Raw genomic sequence first — 12746 nt, forward strand, 5'->3', positions numbered from 1 at the left:
CAGCCCAGAGTGCCCCCAGCCCCACCAGCCAGGACTCAGCCAGGGGGCCCTGCTCCCTGGCAGGAGGCTCTCTACCCCAGACCACCAGCTCAGCGTTGGTGGTGGGGTGGACACACATGGCAGGTGATCCCCCTCCAGGGCACAGGTCCATTAGGGGCCTACATTCTGCTGTCTGCTCCAGGACAGGCTGGCTGTGGAGCAAGGTGCCGGGCAGCCTCCTTCTCTGATGCCTCTACCAGACAGAGGACATCAGCACTTCCAGGCAAGCGCTGGGCCCAGGCAACCCACCAAGTCAAGGTGCTCCCACCAGGTCACCTGCTTTGGGTCCTGGCCTAGGCCTGGGGCTCCCACCTCAGACAGCAAGAGCCCCCGCCCCCAGCACCAAGCTTCTCTGAGCCTAGATGGAACCTGTTATCCAAATGCAAACTCATTCTATCCAAATGCAAACTTGTAATGGATGACATTCCTCAACAGTGACTTTCAGCTTTTCTTAATGAGAAAAAGATATTTTTTCCACCTTGGAATGTTCTAAAATGTACTCCTAAGACATTTTTAGAGTACCAGAATCTCAAAGGCTTGGAAAGCTGGGCCATCACCCTGTCCAGAGTCCCAGGGTAGACCATCATCCTATCCAGAGTCTCAGGCTTTGCCAACACCCTTCCAGAATCCAAGGTTGGACTATCACCCTCTCCAGAGCTCCAGCCTGGACCAATACTCTTTCCAGAACCCAAGGCTAGACCAACACCCTATCCAGTGTCCATGCTTGACCACCACCCTGTCTAGAGCCCAAGGCTGGACAAACACTCTATCCAGAGCCCCAGATGGGACCATCATTCTGCCCAGTGTCCAGGGCTGAACCATCGCTCTGTCCAGAGCCCCAGGCTGTACCATCACCCTGTCAGAGCCCCAGGCTAAGCCATCACCCTGTCCAGAGCCCCAGGCTGGGCCATCTCCCTGTCCAGAGCCCAGGCTAGACCATTGCCCTGTCAGAGCCCCAGGCTGAACCATAACCCTGTCCAGAGCTCCAGGCTGGAGCATCACCCTGTCCAGAGCACCAGGCTGGGCCGTCTCCCTGTCCAGAGCCCCAGGCTGAGCCATCAATCTGTCCAGAGTCCCAGGCTTAACCCTAACCCTGACAGAGCTTCGGGCTGAGCCATTGCCCTGTCCAGAGCCCCAGGCTGGACCATCACCCTGCCCAGTGTCCAGGGCTGGACCTTTGCCCTGTCCAGAGCCCCAGGCTGGACCATCACCCTGCCCAGTGTCCAGGGCTGGACCTTCATCCTGTCCAGAGCCCCAGGCTGGACCATCACCCTGCCCAGTGTCCAGGGCTGGACCTTTGCCCTGTCCAGAGCCCCGGGCTGGACAATCAGCCTGCCCAGTGTCCAGGACTGGACCTTCACCATGTCCAGAGCCCCAGGCTGGACCATCACCCTGCCCAGTGTCCAGGGCTAGACCTTTGCCCTGTCCAGAGCCCCAGGCTGGACCATCAGCCTGCCCAGTGTCCAGGGCTGGACCTTCACCATGTCCAGAGCCCCAGGCTGGACCATCAGCCTGCCCAGTGTCCAGGGCTGGACCTTTGCCCTGTCCAGAGCCCCGGGCTGGACCATCAGCCTGCCCAGTGTCCAGGGCTGGACCTTCACCATGTCCAGAGCCCCAGGCTGGACCATCAGCCTGCCCAGTGTCTAGGGCTAGACCTTTGCCCTGTCCAGAGCCCCAGGCTGGACTATCACCCTGCCCAGTGTCCAGGGCTGGACCTTCACCATGTCCAGAGCCCCAAGCAGGACCATTGCCCGGTCACATGCTGTTACTGTCTTTCCAGCCCACATGGCCACGCGTGAGTTCTGTTTCCTAGAGCTGAGGCGTGTTCTCAGCTGTCCCGTAGCTTGAGGAAGGATGCCCCACTTTGCAGCCTCTGCGGCTGGAGGGCTGATGGGGTGTGTCCATACAGTGCCTAAGGAGATGCAGCCTCCCTGGGCCTGAGCGGCCTGCAGCCTAAGGCAAAACTTTAAGTAAAGTGATTCAGCAGAAAAGGGGTAAGATGGCGCCTGGAGGAAGCTACGAAGGCGTGGTTTCCCCATTCATTATGGGTGGGGAGACTGAGCAGTTTTTCCCTTTTTACCTTTAAAGGAGTTTCCGCACACATGAATGGCTCATGTACTGGCCTGGGATTGGCTGTGAGCTACGTGCTAGTGATCTTTATTCCGGATAGGCTAGGCTATTTCCCATGGGAATTCCCCTCGTGGTTTGGTGCTATATATATGATTGCTTGGAGAGAAATAAATGAGATCTTGCTTGACTTGACTCCCGGCTCGTGGTTGTGTGTGTTCGAGTCGTCGGTACTCATCATCTCGTCAAGCCCCGCCACTGTTGGGCTGGATTCCTGACAGAGGGCTTGCTGGCTCTGCTCCAGGTTCCAAGGGCAGACCCACCCCAGATGGTCCTCTGGCACCAGCCTCAGTGTGGTCCTTGGGGAGGTCCTGGATCCTGATGGAAACAGCACCCTCCCTGCCTCCCTCCCTGCCTCCTGCTCAGGCAGCATGTGGGGTCTGAGTGCAGCTTGACCAGGACTGATCCCACTCCAAGCTTTAGTGACCCTGCTCTAACTACATGCGCCATGCTGCACAGGAATCTTACAACAGGCTCCTCCCACCGGTGGCCAACTGCCATCGCCCACAGAGCCGGGTGCCAATGCCCGCCTGCACCGCTGCCTGCTCATCCTCGGGCGCTGAGATACTGCAGCAGTTCCACTCTATTCCCGTCACACCGGCAGATTCAGCTCTGCTTTTTCATGGTCCTGCTTTTTCCAGGGGAAGAGAGCATCTTCAAGTGAAAACTGCTTTAGCAAACTGAGTGAGGTTGAGGAGGGAACTTGAAATTAAGTTTTAGAAGTCTTCCATGCATTGTTGTTTAACACCCAGACTAATGGGATTTGCAGTGGCACGTGGCACCAGTACTGATGTTGTGCCACTGCACAAATACATCAACAGAAAGTGTGGGCTCAACGCAAATTCCTTCCCCAGGATGAAGTGTGAGCACAACCCAGGGATGATGTGGGAGCACAGTCCAGGATGAAGTGGGAACACAGCCCAGGATGATATGGGGAACACAGCCCAGGATGATGTGGGAACACAGTCCAGGGATGAAGTGGGAGCACAGTCCAGGATGATGTGGGAGCAGAACACAGGGATGATGTCAGGAATGATCCAGAAGAGTAGAAAAGCCAGTTTGGGAGCATCAGGTCACCACATAGACGTCCCCTCTGGGCATCCCCTCCAGGTGCCTCCTCCTCCAGGTGCTCCCTCCAGGTGTCTGGGAACCTGCGGGGCTGCGCTCACCTCCTGGGTGTTGAGCAGCCTTCTCACGCAGCAGACTTGCCCTGATTCCTGGACGGGCCCTGGCATCCACGCCAGGACTCTGGGCTGTGGCGGGCCCAGCCCCAGGGACCCACACCTCTTCATGGAAGACTTTCATTTAAGTCTATGTTTTCACGCACAACCAACAAATGGTGCCTCTGCACCTGAAAAGGCTTCCTCCACCAGCAAAGGCTGCTCCCCTGCTCGGTGTGAGCATCAGGGGAGGCCGTTCCTGCAGCATCACCTCACTCCCTTCCTGGAGCAGCCTCGTGGTCACCCTCGTGGTGCTTGTCAAGGTGTACCTACCACTTCTCAGGCACAGAGTGGGCTCCTGCTCCTGCTCTCCATCTCTCCCCCTCCCCCTCCCCTCCCCCTCCCTCTCCCTCTCCCCCCTCTCTCCCACTCTCTCCCCCTCCCTCTCTCCCCTCCCACTCCCACTCCCCCTCTCTCCCCCTCCCCCTCCCTCCCCTTCCCCTCCTTCTCTCTCCACCTCCCCCTCCCTTTCCCTCGCCCCCTCTCTCCCACTCTCTCCCCCTCCCCCTCACTCTCTCTCCCCCTCCCTCTCTCTCCCCCTCCCCCTCCCTCCCTCCCCCTCCCTCTCTCCTATCTGTCTTTCTCTCACCACTCTGGTCAGTGTGAGTATGTGAACAACCTCAGCAAACAGTGACAGTGATTGATATTACCATCAGCAGAGTGCTTCTTCAGCAAGGTTGTGACTGGCTGCATCTGGCTTGTTTGGGACTTGTGGGCTGGCCTCCATGGCCTCCACGGCCCCAACAGCCTCCACATGTGCTGAGCTGTGGGCCAGCTGTGGTCAGTGCAGTGGAGACTCAGCTCCCACTCAGGTCTGTGAAGCCACAGGTGTGGCACAGAGCAGCCCTTTGCCTGTCCCTGGGGCCTCCGCCTGGCCAGGTTGCGCTGTGTCCACTGCGACTTGCTCCAGATTTTCCTCACTTCAGGTATTTGCCTGAAATCATTCACATGAATGCTGCAGAGCCCCTGGGTGCAGTGGCAGGTGGAAGAGAGTGCCAGCGGAGACCTTCCCATCTAACTGAAGTTTGAATGAATGCATACCAGCAAGACGCAGGTCTGCATCTCCATGGCCCTCAGAGACTTGTCCCTGTGCTTTGGTCCTGGAGCTTGAGGCTCAGAAGGCAGGTCACCTCCAAGTTAAAATGCACTTGTCCCCAGAAGAGCCGCTGGTGTGGGTGGGCAGTGAGAGGCCCTCCGTCTAAGGGCACTGGTCCCTAGTGAGGGTCGGCTGCAGGCAGAGCTCTCCACCCAGAAGCAGTGGCTGCAGGAACACCTGGGGCGCTGGCCCTGCCCCACCATCCCCACCACAGGCACGCCTTCGGAAGCGTCAGAGCCTGCTCTGCCCCAGCCGCTCTTCACGCCACCCTGAATATGTCTGAAAACGTTTATTTGGACTCTGCGTGTTAATGTAGCACTTTCTCCAGTTGAGAAAACCAAGAAATAGAAACAACCATGCTCCTGGGGTTAAGAGGCCGTGGCCAGGTGTCCCTGTTCCCACCGATCCTGTCCTTCTGCCCTGACCCCATGTCCCACCCAGACAGGGAACTGCCACTTCGGAGCCAGGGTCCACAGCCCAGGCCCTCCTTGGGGCCTGACCATGGCAGAAGAGACATCCTCATCCTCCCACATTTCCCTCGACCACGAAACCCAATACGATCCATAGTCTGTCGATTTCCCTGAGCCAGGAATGTAGCGCCAAGCACAGGAGCCCTGCCAACAGGTGGACAAGACCTGGCATGGGACTACTTGGGCAGCTCTGGCCCTGTTCCGTCCTGGCTGGCAGTGTGGTCCACCTGCTACACATCTTCTCAGGCCTCTGCCATGAGAGCCCCTAGAGCCCCCACCATGTGCTAATGCCCCCCAACCCCCGCAGGGTGGCCATGGCTGGACAAGAAGCTGACACCCACCTAGAATGGCTGAGCCCTATCCCCGGCCTCCTGAAACATGGCCCAGCCTCTCCCTCTTCCCTGAGTGCCTGCCTGGCTGTGCCCTACCAGCCCTAGAAGGCCTCGGCAGCAGGAAGTGAGAGCCGTGGTAATAATCGCTCAGGGGCCCTCCTAGGGCTGCTGAGGAAGCAGGGCCTGGGCACCTGGGTGGTCCTGGAGACAGGCTCTGCCGCAGCCCAGGGGGGGTATAGACAGGCTCAGTGTCACTGCGACAGGTGGTCACACTCCCTGCTGAGCCTCAGGAGAGCTCTCAGGGCTTTGCTCCCCTGTCTTTATGGCCAGCACATGTCACCAATGGGCTCCACCACATTAAAGGAAGAAACCCCCATCTTCACTAACTGCCTCAGCTCCCTGCCAGCTGGCAGCTGTGAGATGTGCCAACAAGGGCTGAATGACTGGTGCCCACATCTAAATTTTTCTAAGTCCCCAAAGAGCAAAGATGTGAAGACCTGTCACCTCAGGGACCGGCTGCTCCCCAGCCTGCAACCTGGGCAGGAGGGCCGGGCTTGAGCTGGTGAACAGAGGACCCTGGCTAGGAAACCAGGAGGTGGCCCAGGCCTTCAGCGGAGGGCAAGGCCGCACCAGGCCAGCAGGGGCTGGGCCAGGCCTCCCACCTCGTGTGGTTGGCTGCAGAAATGGGGAATTGCCTGTCACCCCACACCTCCTGATGCAGGAAATGCCATAGTGGCAGCTGTTTGGTACTTACCACCGTGGGCAGCTCTCCCAGGTCGAAGGTCATTTTCTTTTTTCTTTTTCTTTTTTTTTTGTGGTGGTACTGGGGATGGAACCCTTCTACCTCTGGGCTACACTCCCAGACCTATTTTATATTTTTATTTGGAAACAGAGTCTCTTAAGCCAGCCTTGCTGGCTTCGAACCTGCGAGATCCTCCTGTCTCCGCCTCCCAAGCGCAGGGATTACAAGCATACGCCACCACGCCCGGCGAAAGTCATTTTCTAATGCATGTTACTGCCAGGGTTGGCATCTGACTCTTGCAGCGCTCTGGCCCCATGACTTGCAGAAGCCTGGTAGGCTCCCACCCTGGGACTCTGCTGCCCCTCCCCTGCTGGCCTAGGGAGAGAGCATCCCACAATGGCCCGTGGAAGGGGACTTCATGTCATGACCATGCCCTGGGCCCATGGAGCCTCAGGAAGGTCTGGGTGCCTGTGCTTCTGGTCGGGTTTGACCATCTGCCTTGCACAGAGCTGAGGCTGGCTGTGTCCACCTTGGGCACTCTCCCACCTTCCTCCCGAGCCTGGAGAGAGGGGACGGGCACAAAAGGGGCTGAAGTCACACACAGGGGACTTTGTTGGATGTGAGGCTCCCAAAAACTCTCGAAAGCAGAGTGGGCAACCTCCCTCAGGCACAAGCCCAGGGCCTGTTCCCTCTGTCCTCCGCACCCAGAGGCTGAGAGCAGAGGCCAGGCCAGCCCAGCGCTGGCCACTGAGGCCAGGAGGGCACTGAGAGCCACCTGGGCTCTGCCCCATAGTCAGGAGCTGGAGTGCTTGGGCCGCAAGCCCAGGGGCTCGTTGTCACAGCCACCAGCCCACACAGAGAGGGCCACAGCTGCAGGCACAGGAGAAGAATCTAGGCAGCTACAGGGAGGTCACGCGTGGCTCCCCGAATGTGTTCACAGCCTCCTTCCAAGACTTTCAGCCAGGAGGGCTAATTTACAAGGATTAAAATAGATGATCTTGACCTTGGAAAAACCTTGTCCAAACCACTTCCCTGCTCCAGTGCCACTGGGGGCTCTGAGCCGGGGATGAAGGAACAGCAGCTCCGGGCCCCTGGAGCCTCCTGGGTGTTTGTCCAGCCCACCCTGCCCAGGCCGGGCCAATCCAGGTCTCCCCGTGGGTCCCTGGGGAAGACTGCTGTGCAGAGGCCCTTGCAGCCCCATGGCTGCCTCCTTCAGAGTCCTCCTCCTTTCCAGAACTTCCTTGTGCCCCTTCCAGCCCCTACTGGATGTGGTCAGTTTCAGCTGCTTAGAGAAGGCCTATCCTCCCGACTCCTGCTTTGGGTGGGTGCTCACAATATTATCGTCCATCTGAGTCCCCTGAGGGGCTGGGGAGGGGCTTCCTTTGCCCCACAGTGGCCTGTTCTCTGTGTCTCGGCTAGTCCCAGCGGGCGCACACTGAGCTCGAGGGGAGAGGGTACTGTCTTGGTTTACACCTTTCAGCTTTTGCTGTGTTAGGGGGGTACTGTGTGGTCAGCTCTCGTCCAGGGCACAGTTGCTGAGGGTGGAGATTCTAGCTTTGACTCGTGGGTCAGCGAGCATCCGGGCAGCAACCATCGCACCCAAGCACCCAGTGCCAGCCCCCTGACGGCATCCAGTGAGTGCCAGGCCCCTGACTGCATCCAGTGAGTGCCAGCTTCACGCCTGTCATGCCCCCACATCTGTACCAAGAGCCAAGGGGCCCCTCCCCTTGAAACCCACAGCCCAACTGTCAGCCAGGAAAAGCCCGACAGTCCACAACCCAGGCCTCAGGGCACACACCCAATATCGGCTGCAGGAAAGGGCCCTGTGCTCCAAGCCCCTGCCCACCCCAGGCCAGCACCATCTCCCCTCACACCCAGCGGCACACACAGGAGATGCACAGTGGACACCTGGTGGTTTGGATGGTCTGCGAGGCAAGTGCTCTGGGAAATGCAGCTGGCCACACTCCAGCCACACAGTCAGACACAGGCGCCCCAGTAGCAAGCCAGTCATTTCTAAAGGTTAAATATGATGGTGCTTGAAGAATAAGTCTAGCTGTTAAATTTAGGGCTAAAAAAGTTCAGTCCAGGAATGTTCTCTGGCTTGAGACGTAGCCTCGCCCTCGATGGTGAACCAGAGGCTGTGTGCCCCCAGCTCCCCTTGGGGCTGAGGCCTGGCTTCAGCCTGCAGTGATAGCCACTCCCCTCGCACTAACAGTTAGACTACCCTGCTGGCCAGCCGGCTGGAACACCTGGCAAGAATGCCGGCCCCTGCCTCGGCTGGCTTCTCCTCTTCCTTTGGGGAGAGCAGGCTGGGCCCTGATAAGGAGGTGGGGAGCACAGTTGCTGTCTGGAAGTGACGCAGCAACCAGGTCACAGTGTAGAGCAGACGTCATACACTGTGAACACCACCTAAGCAAGAAGCAGGCACTTTGCAAGAAGCCAGAGACAATGGTCCTGACCCGGGCTGCCCTCCCACTAACGCCAACCACCTACCACACTTCTCTCGGTGGAAAACACTGCTGGGTGATTCCTCACAGGAACACACCACAGCTCATTCATTCTACCATCCAGAGCAGGTAGGATGTTTCCAGATGGGGGCTCTTAGGGCAAATACTGAGAAGAATGTTTTGTGCCTTCCTTTAGGGGACCTGAGTGCTCAGTTCTCCTAGATTGGAAGGTGTGGAATGGAAGGTGGGTGGCTGAGTAGGTGGACAGGCAAGCGAGTGGGTAGGCTAAGATGTGGATGGACGTGCAGGCAGATGATGGCTGGGTGGACAGATAGGTGAGTGGGAGGGAGGGAGGGAGGGAGGGAGGGCCAAAGAGTGGGGTGCATGCACAGATGCATAGACCAGGGAGTGCAGAAATGGATGGGTGGATGGATGGGTAGAAGGAAGGGAGGAAGGAAAGAAGGAAGGACGGGAAGATGAGTGGGTGATGTAGGGTGAGTAGGTGAGTAGATGGGCAGATGGATGGGTGGGTGGGTGGGTGAGTGGATGGATGGACAGACGGACGGATGGATGGATGAATGGATGGATGGATGAATGGATGGATGGACGAGTGGATGGATGGATGGGTGGGTGGGTGGATGGATAGATGGATGGTTGGATGGACAGACAGAAAGATGGATGGATGGCATGTGAGTGAGTGGATGAATGTATAGGCAGATGAATGGATGGATGAGGGGCGGATGGATGGATGGATGGACAGATGGATGAATGGATGGGTGGGTGGATAGATGGATGGATGGATGGATGGATGGATGGATGGATGGATGGATGGCATGTGAGTGAATGGATGAATGCATAGGCAGATGAATGGATGGATGGGTGGATGAAAAATACAAGGCAGATGAATGGGTGAATGAATGAATGAATGGATGGATGAATGGACAGATGGACGGGTGGCATGTGAGTGAATAGATGATGGATGGATGGAGGGACAGGTGTGAGGGTGGATGAGCGCATAGATTAATGGTGAACTGGTGGAAGTATGGGTGTGTGTGTGGATGGATTGGTAGATGGGTACATGGATGGTAGGACTGAACGGGAAAGATCAGATGGCTGCAGTGCTGACTGGCAGCCACTGGGCAGACACACAGGAAGGCTTTACCTTGCACACACACACACACACACACACAGAGGAAAGCTGTCCCTGAGGAACAGCAGTTGGGCGCTAATAGTTGATTTTGCTCCTGGAGTCCATCATGACTTGTCAATACAGAAGACATGCAGGGCAGACATTTATTGATTTATTTTTATTTTACAAAGAACTTTTTCTTTAAATTCAACTATTGCATGAAATATGCTGAAGCAAAATCATACCTCAACCCCTCTAAAAAGAAGCATTAGCTCCTAAGTGGCAGGTGTTAAAGAGCGTACCCTTCACTCTTCTGCAAGACAGCAGTGGGACCGGCTGCAGGTGGGCGTCTCCACTCAGCCAGGCTCATGTGGCTGCAGACAGCCTCCCCGAGCCTGTCCTACCTGGCATCAGAGGGCTGAGGAAGATGGGAGAATCGTGGTCCTTTTCAGTAACTTTTTAAACAAGGCTAAGTGTAATAAACACACAAATTAGTTTAACAAAAACAAATATATTTGGGAGTTCCTCTGCTACTGTGTAAAATTATTCTGTCTTAGCAAAGAAATTACAGGTTTAGTGTTGTTTCCAGAAATAGTCCTCGCTGAACGTCTGGAGAGGTGGTGGCTGGCAGATGCTTGTTACCACAATGCACGCGGTGCCTGCAGTTCTCAGGTGTGGGGTTAGACAGGCAGGCACGGGGCACAGAGGCACAGGGCTAGAGGAGGCTCCAGAAAGTTCTGCACAGAGGAGCACAGCTGTTTCTTGGCGGGAGTCCAGTCCTAGTTTCTGTGGCTGTGGCCAAGGGAGGAGCTTATCAGGCAGACACGAGCCTCCTGCAGGTGTGAAAGAAAAGCGTCAGGTGGCCTGCTCCCTCCAACCATCCACGGGCCACACAGACCACACCCGGTGCCACAGAGACACCTGGGGGTGCTGAGACCTGAAGGCCACTGGGTTTGGCTGGGCCGAGACTCAACAGGTACTCAGAGACTGCTGCCGGAGTGGCTCACATCAAACTCTCAGGCAGCACCTTTCTGTGGCGTTTGGGGAGGAATTTGTCTTTACTTCTGGTTGGGAAATAAGGAGGGACTGAGTCGATGTTGGGTGGCAAGCCAGGGGGCTCTAGGCAAGTCCCAGGATGCCCACCCTAGGGGTTCTGGGAGCACGTGTGCTCTCCCTGTGCACACCCAGGCGAGGCGCTGTGTGGTGAGACTGTGGTCCCTGGGTCCTTCTCTCACTCCTACCACAAGCCTCCCTCTGCCTGGATGTGGCAGACACGGATGTGAACAGACGCTTAGGGTGTGAAGAGGGGAGTCCTCTCGCCAGCAGGGGCAGGGAGCAGGTGTTGTCTCCCGCTGTCTCCTGGGGAATGGCCCACAAGGGGTTGTCCATGACTCCTGGTGTTGGCCAGCTGAGTTCTGACCCGTGTAGAACACCAAGTGGGAAATCCCAGCCCAGTCCCTGCCCAGCCGCCAGTGGCTGCAGATGCTGTCTAGGCAGGGACCACCGTGTACCAGTATTGGGAAGAAGCTTCAAAATGTATTGATGTACCAGTATGGGGAAAGATTTTCAATTTTTCAAATATATCTTTGGTAGTAAAGAAGCCAGGAGCTTCAGAGAAAGGGGCTGCAGGATTCCAGGCACCAAGGGAAATTAAGACAACAGGGATAGTCCCAGGGCCTTTTTCAGTGTAAAGATAAGACTTCCCAAGGAAGTGGAAGGATGCCATAAACCTTCAGGAGATCCCAGACTTCGATAATCATGGGAGGATGCCCGAAGTCTTCAAGAAAGACCAGAATCCGATGATCAAAGAACACATTTGGGGAGTCAGTACTAAAAACAGGACAGACTGGCAGGAAGGAATCCCCCACATCAAAAGGGCGGGCCCTAGAGGGGACGGGTCTGGTTGAGGACTGACTATAAAATACTCTCTATCCAGAATTATCAGTGAATTTGTTTGAAGCACCACCCCATGCCACTCCTGAATGGCAAGGGGCTGTGACTGTCTTCTGTGTTTCTATCTTTTTAATAAACTTTTAAATCTTCAGCAAGAGTCCGGGCTATTGCATATCTATCCTTAGCTCGGGACAAGAACCTGCGGGTTTATGGAAACAGTCTTGGGGAGCCTAACAAAGGTCCCCAGGGACAGTTTCCCAAACCATAACAGTCCAAACTGTAACACACTGAGCCCATTCTGACAGAGCCCTGCATCTCTCCCACCCCTCATGGCTTCCTCTGGTGCTCCAGGCCACCCCAGCAGCCCCTGGAGGTCAGAGCACAGAGCAGCCCCTCCTCGGTTACAGGGCCCAAGACCTCCTGGCCCAGGCCCCATCCAAACAGCCCGAGCTCGGGGCCACATTTCAAACCCACCACTTCCCAGAGCTCTCAGAGGCTCCTGGGGTTGCCAGCACTTTCTCCTTTTAATTAACACACAACAACCATGACCTTCCCTCAGGTCTGTGAAGTGGCCAGCTCCGCAGGGAGATGAGAGATTGCCTCACTGTGGGAACTGTGCTTCATAGCACTGTGGCCGGCCAGGCAGGCTTTAATTATTGCCAAATCCTTGGTGACTTTTCGTCGGTTCAGACCAAAACCAATAAACACGTTCACTTATGTTCAATAAACACATTTAAGTGTAAGGGAGGCCGGCCAGGGCTCAGTGTGGTCCTCGCCTGGAGGGACCTCAGGGGACTCCCAGCGCCCTTCACTGACCTCAGGCAGGATGGTCACACTGTGCAGTTCCACCTCCTGCCGGGCACCCACGCCTGGGAAGGAGCGGATTGGTGGCCTGCAGGCTGCTCGGTCCACACCAGGCCGTCTGGTGCTCACGCTGACCCTCGCACGCTTGGCCGCAGCAGGGGAGGAATGGAGAGGCACCTGACATTCTCCCTGCACACTGGGACCTCCTCGCCAGCGCTGTGTGACCACCCTGCACACTGGGAGAGACCTGTGCTGAAGGGGCCGCTGTGGGTGCAGGGCCCAGCGGAGCAGAGTCCCCTTTCTGGAACCTTCTCTCACTGGCTGTATGGCCAGGGCGAGTTGGGGGCCTCCCAGTGCCTGGCTTCCTCTTCTCCCAAGAGGGTCTGTCCATGAGAGCAGAGCCCCGCTCAGACTCAGGGCCGGATACAGGAGGTGCCAGGCAGGAAG

This window comes from Muscardinus avellanarius (genome assembly GCF_963383645.1).
Source record: "Muscardinus avellanarius genome assembly, chromosome: 4".
Lineage (NCBI taxonomy): Eukaryota > Metazoa > Chordata > Mammalia > Rodentia > Gliridae > Muscardinus > Muscardinus avellanarius.